We start from the raw sequence: 6,000 nt of genomic DNA on the forward strand, positions 1-6,000 counted from the left end.
AAAGGACACATTTTGTTCCTGCCTGAGGTCAGAATCTACCTTGACGATATGGACAGGGAATCCATGATATTTTGAGGGTATATGCCTTAAAAAAACCCAACAAAAAACCCCTGAAACCCAAGCATGTCAAAACTTATTCAATTCAGTGAACATGAATATGGCAGTGCTCTAGACTCTGAGTTTATAAGGAAAAAAAAATAGATGAGTCCCTGCTCTCAAAAGGAGAATACAATCTTCACACAGATAAGAATGGTACATTATAAAAATAAAGTACTTTTTTGGGGGGAGCTAGAGAAGAGAACTAACTACTGGGGGCATTCAGGACAGGTCTCATGGAGGAGGTGACAGCTATTGCTGACCCTTGATTGGAGTTTTGTTCCTCCAAGGGCTATGAGCCTTACACAGGTCTTCATCATTTTTCACCTAAACTATTTTGACAGCTTTCTAATTGTTTTCCTTCCTCGTCTTTCTCTCTCCTCACTCCAATTCATCTTCCACATAGTGATCAAGGTGATTTTCCTAAAGTAGGAGTCCCACTGTGTAAACCTAATTTTTCATTAGCTTTTCTGAGTCCTTCTAACCCTTCCAGAATGTGGGATGCTCACACATAGATGCAGGGTTCAGTGTGAGAAATTATCAGATCTGTAAATCAGGGCTTGATGTACTGTTTTGTTGACTGTCTAAACTTAAGAAAATAACAGAGAAGATGTTAATAATGCAGGTTAAATTTAAAAGTATGTTGTACACACTCTTCTTTTACCTCAGAGAACTGGTTGTGAAATATTCCTAACTTCTCTGGGGCTTAGTTTCCTCATCTCTAAACTGGTCGAAATAACCACTGAGATCCTTTCCAATACTAGATCTTATGCATCTGAGACTTTAGATTCTTTTAAAAAAATTTAAAAATTTTTTCCTTTTTAATTTATGAAATGACACAAGTATTTCTATAACATGATAGAATAAAAAAGAATACACATGAAACTGAACATCTTTTATGTTTAACTTGCCATTCTTTTTAAATATAGAATAAAGTTACATAACTTTCTTTTCTTTTTCCTTTTTTCCCTTTCCCTCCTTCTCATTTCTCCCCCATTCCCTCCTGGCTCCCCCCACCCCAGCAATTTCCCTTGCTTGAAGACATGAAACTGAAAAAGATTGTTCTGGAATCTATAGGAGGCTCTCTAATCCAGATGGCTGGCAGTTCCATATGGCAAGTATCATGTAGCTAATAATAATAATAATAATAATAATAACAAACATTTACATAGCACTTTAGGTGTTATACATCTACATATGTATAAATATAGAAGATAAATATTACCTTATATATATGTAGGCATTTATATGTATAATTTCATGTGATGCTCACATGAGAACCTTACTCTATGCAAATGGAGAAACTGAGTGTGAGACTTATTAAGTGAATACTTCTGTAGGATCAGACAGGTAATCAGTGTCTGATGCAGAATTTAAATTCAGGTTTTCTTGATTCTCTACCCCAGCACCATGTACTCTGCCACCTGACTATGGTAAATGAGCCTAACTAACAGGGTAAGTTGCCATAATGGAAAGAATATTGTCTTTGGAGCAGAATACCTACATTTGAATCCACCTTATACCATTTACTATCCATATTAAACTTTAGGCAAATAATTTAACTTGAATTTTACTTTCCCCATTTAGAAAGTCAATATATCAACAACTTCATTATCACTATCAATGTCACAGGTTATTTTGAGGATTAATCTTGCTAATGCCTCCTGATACTTACTATATGTGTGATCTCGGGCAAATTACTTTTGCCTAGCTCAGTTTCTTCATCTGTAAAATGAAGCTTCTCAGGTTCCTAACAATTCTAGATCCATGTCTTGTAAAAGGGTTATTATAAAGGAAAACGTTTATTCAACATGTATTCTAGGACCAACACTTACCAAGATTCCACCTAATCTCTACCTACTACAGGTTAAGCTAGTTTTTCCCTAGGAGTCAAAACTCTCCCAAGGACTTGAATATTCCAGGGGGTTGAGGCTCAAGCTACACTTCTTTTTTTTTTTTAGGTTTGTTTTTTTTTGCAAGGCAAATGGGGTTAAGTGGCTTGCCCAAGGCCACACGGCTAGGTAATTATTAAGTGTCTGAGACCAGATTTGAACCCAGGTACTCCTGACTCCTGGGCCGGTGCTTTATCCACTGAGCCACCTAGCCTCCCCTGAGCTACACTTCTTGATGCAATTTATATTAGTTTGGCTTCTGGTCATTTAAAGGAATAAAACTTTGCTCAGCCATGTGGAGTCAGGACCCTTCAGAATTAGTGAATATTTCAAGAACTCACAAGGCACCATACCTTGCCCTGATGGCTACACTTATATAAAGGTAAGGGGAAGTGTGTCTACCCAAACCAAGAGGTGGCTTAATCTTATTAGATATCTTTTCTGTGATCTGTTAAAATTGTATGTTGTTCTGGTTCCCCAGACCATTCCCAGTTCCCTTCAAACCAACACAGTGAGTAAGTTTATAGGGATCTGAAGTAAAGGGGCATTAGCAAGAAATAAGATTTCAAAGAAGAACCTGGAAGTCATGTACAAACCATTGCAAAGATCAAAGGAGCATAATTTACAAATTGCATCATATATTAATTAAAATCCACATTCTGGCAATATATACTAAATCAGGGGAAATCATGTAGGGCCTGCTTGTCAAGATTATAGTCCTATGATATGTAAATTCCAGACAAAGTCCAGACCTCCCCAGTTCCAGACCGGCAGAACATCAAAAAGGTCCTGATAACTTTGGAATGATGACTTGGAAGTTTCATTGATATCCTTGAGATATTTGGATATGTTAGTGAACTAGGCTAAGGTGACTCAGATAGTCAGTCCCCCCCCAAAAAAACACCTATAAAAATGAGATATCAAACTCCTGCTCTACAATCTTCCATCTCCATTGGGTCTGTGCTGCTTGAATGATTCCAACTCTAAATTATGGTTATTTGAATGATATTCTCTGTCTCTCCTTCTCTCCCCCTTTCCATCCTCTTCCCTCTTCTGTCTTCCTTCACTATCCCATTCCCTGTCCCCGTGCCACTATTTGCTTCTGAAACTTTTAATCCTTTATATGTTTTTGCTTTATGTTTAATTAAAATATGATTGCTACACCATTTCCTGCTGCCAATTATGGCCTTCCTGGTAAGAACTTAAAGAATTGGGCATGTCTTCCCCTATTTCATAATTTCATAAATTAATTGCTAATCCAGTTAAAGAAAACTTTTCTATTAACTGTAAGATGACTTATGAATGACTCATCTTGTCCTAACACTGGACCTGAACTAATTTGGTAACAACTTGAATCATTCCTGTTAGATTCTATTCTAGTTGAAACTCTATGCTATGAATACGAGAATTGGTGAAGAGACACTAAGTTGTGTGAAACAGTCTCTGTGACCCAGAAGGATTCAAAAATAAAGGACAGTGAATGCAGTTAGTGGCATGGGTCAGGGGAAGTCTAGATACTTTCTTGGTCCAAGGATAGGCTAATGGAAAATGAGCAAACAGAAAGAGACTGCAATCTCTTATTGATTATTCAATAAATACCCTGTCTACTCCCAAATTATAATCTCTTCTAATAAAAATCTAAAGACTAATATTATATCTGCAGCATTTTTCAAAGTGTCTTTAATCCATCCTTTCACAAATCCGTATAGTGACATGGGAGGTATGAATCAGGACTCTTTGGTTTGGAGGAAAGGAGAATGAGAAAATTCATTCTAGAAAAAGCAAACAGAGAAGTGTCCCTTCTGGGCCTTTGGAGCATCACACTTTCACCCACATACCAGGAGATAAATAATTCAAACTCCTAACAAAGGGAAGGGAGCTGTCACACTGGTTGAACACCTGGCTCACTGGACCCTCCTCCACAGGGGCTGTGCCTCTAAGGCATTCCTAACAGATGAATGAGCAGGTTCAACAAAGCGAGGGTTAGGCAGCAATTATCCTCTCTTGCAAGGCAGGACCCAGGTGGGGGGAAAAAAAGAGAGAGAGAAAAGAATTAAGAATAATAGGAACTGACCTGATTTCTTTAGAGGTTGTCAGATTCTCTTAGAGTCAAGTATACATTAATGGTACCTGAATCTTTCAAAAAGCTTGACTGCATTGGTGCAGATATCAACAGCTTTAGAGTATGGTGTTCTTGAGTTATTGGGATGGAAAAAATGCACTAACTGCTAGGCAATCCTCTAAAGAGGCTCTCCAAATTTGCCTAGATTGAAACTAAGAGAATAGATAATCACCAATCATTCATTTATAAAACAGGCTCCTCCAGGGTTTAATACATGATTTGGGGCTCTCAAAGGAATATTTGAGGTCAGTAAATATTTCAACTTCTGACTTGAGGTCCATTCAGTGCATTTTCTTAGAGATAAAAAGAGGATTGATGTATGAAATCATCAATAAGGTATTTATTGTAATGAAAGCAGGTTAGTGAAATAAATCAAGGCCACTGAGATGAACAGCCACATTCTGGACTCTCCCAACCATATGTCCTCTGGAACCCATAGTTCATTCCCTATTTAATTCACTCAGCATCCCAACCTAGCAGGAGCAAGGCACAGCCAATCTAACACCAAGGCATGAGTCTTGGAATTACCAGCTGTATCTCTCTGTTCAAGAAAAGTCTATCCTATTTCACAACAAATCTTGAAAGCACTGGCTTCCTTATGGAGATTCCAGATGAACTGTTCTTCCAGAGCCCCCAAATAAGCCTCTCTCGAGATAATAATGTGGAGAATACTGCTGCTGCTTCTGCCATCTATACTAGTACTGGCTTATAGATGCTCACAGTCTCTTATCTTTCTACCAGTATGTTAAATTCCCAAAGGATTTTCCTCCTAGCACTTTCCCATACCTTCTGCCTTGAAAATTGTTCATATTGTAAACTTCTGGGAGACAGGGTCCTTTCTCCCAGGCCCTCTGAAAATGAATTTCTGCTCAAACATTTTTACTTGCACATGGAAAGATTTTCTAATATGATAATGTCTACCAAAACTTGGGCCCTGATGGTCAAGTGTTCGATAACTGAGTCTCCTCCCTGCAAAAAAAAAAAGAAGAAGCATTGAAGTAGGCTCTAGTGGAGGACATTAATGATATAAGAATGAATGAATGAAAATGAAATATGAAATCTGATTGTGATCTATATCTATTAGTCATCCTCCTGAGGGATAGAAGCAGTATGCTAGAAAGAAAAGTACAGCTTGTCAGAGGGTCTGGTTCAAACTTGCTTGACCTTGGACAAATCATTTAACCTCCATGAGCTTCTGTTGCCAAATCTATAAAATGAGGGGGGGGGGTTGAAATCAATGGTTCCTGTGGTTTCTTATACTTCTTGATATATGACCTTATGATCCCATGATCTTTGAAAATTAGATTTACATCATGGTACAATGCCCATCACAAATTAAGTATTTACTAAATCCTTGTTGATTGGTCAGTTTAGATGTCAGGAAACTATAAATAATGCTCACACTCCACCCCAACCCAGTCCAAGAAGGAAAAACTTGACCAACTTGACCAAATTCCTTGATGTTAGACCACCAGGCAATGCTTATGACACAACACCTGTTTGGTTAGGGAGACAGAAGAAGAAAGAAGCAATACATAATCCATAATACATCTTTTATGAACCTTTTATCTGAAATATTTGTTATAGCAGATACAATATTAAAAAAACAACAAAATTCTTCTTTCACCTTCCTAACTATTTCTGGAACCATTCAGAGAGTGGATTTTTCTTTGCCAAATTCTACCTTTTCTAGAACTATGAAAAGCAGCCCAAAATTATTTGCATAAACTAGCCCAATTTTCCCAGAAGAGGTGGAAAGTAGAGAGATCAATGGAAAGAAAGTAGGAGCAGGAGTTGTTGCCCAAGATGTAGTTGAGGGTATTATATGACCTGTTTCATGAGAGCTCGATCTTGGAGATAACTTCTGAGGACTGATAACCAGAGGGGAGA

This window comes from Macrotis lagotis, chromosome 3 (genome assembly GCF_037893015.1).
Source record: "Macrotis lagotis isolate mMagLag1 chromosome 3, bilby.v1.9.chrom.fasta, whole genome shotgun sequence".
NCBI classification, from domain to species: domain Eukaryota; kingdom Metazoa; phylum Chordata; class Mammalia; order Peramelemorphia; family Peramelidae; genus Macrotis; species Macrotis lagotis.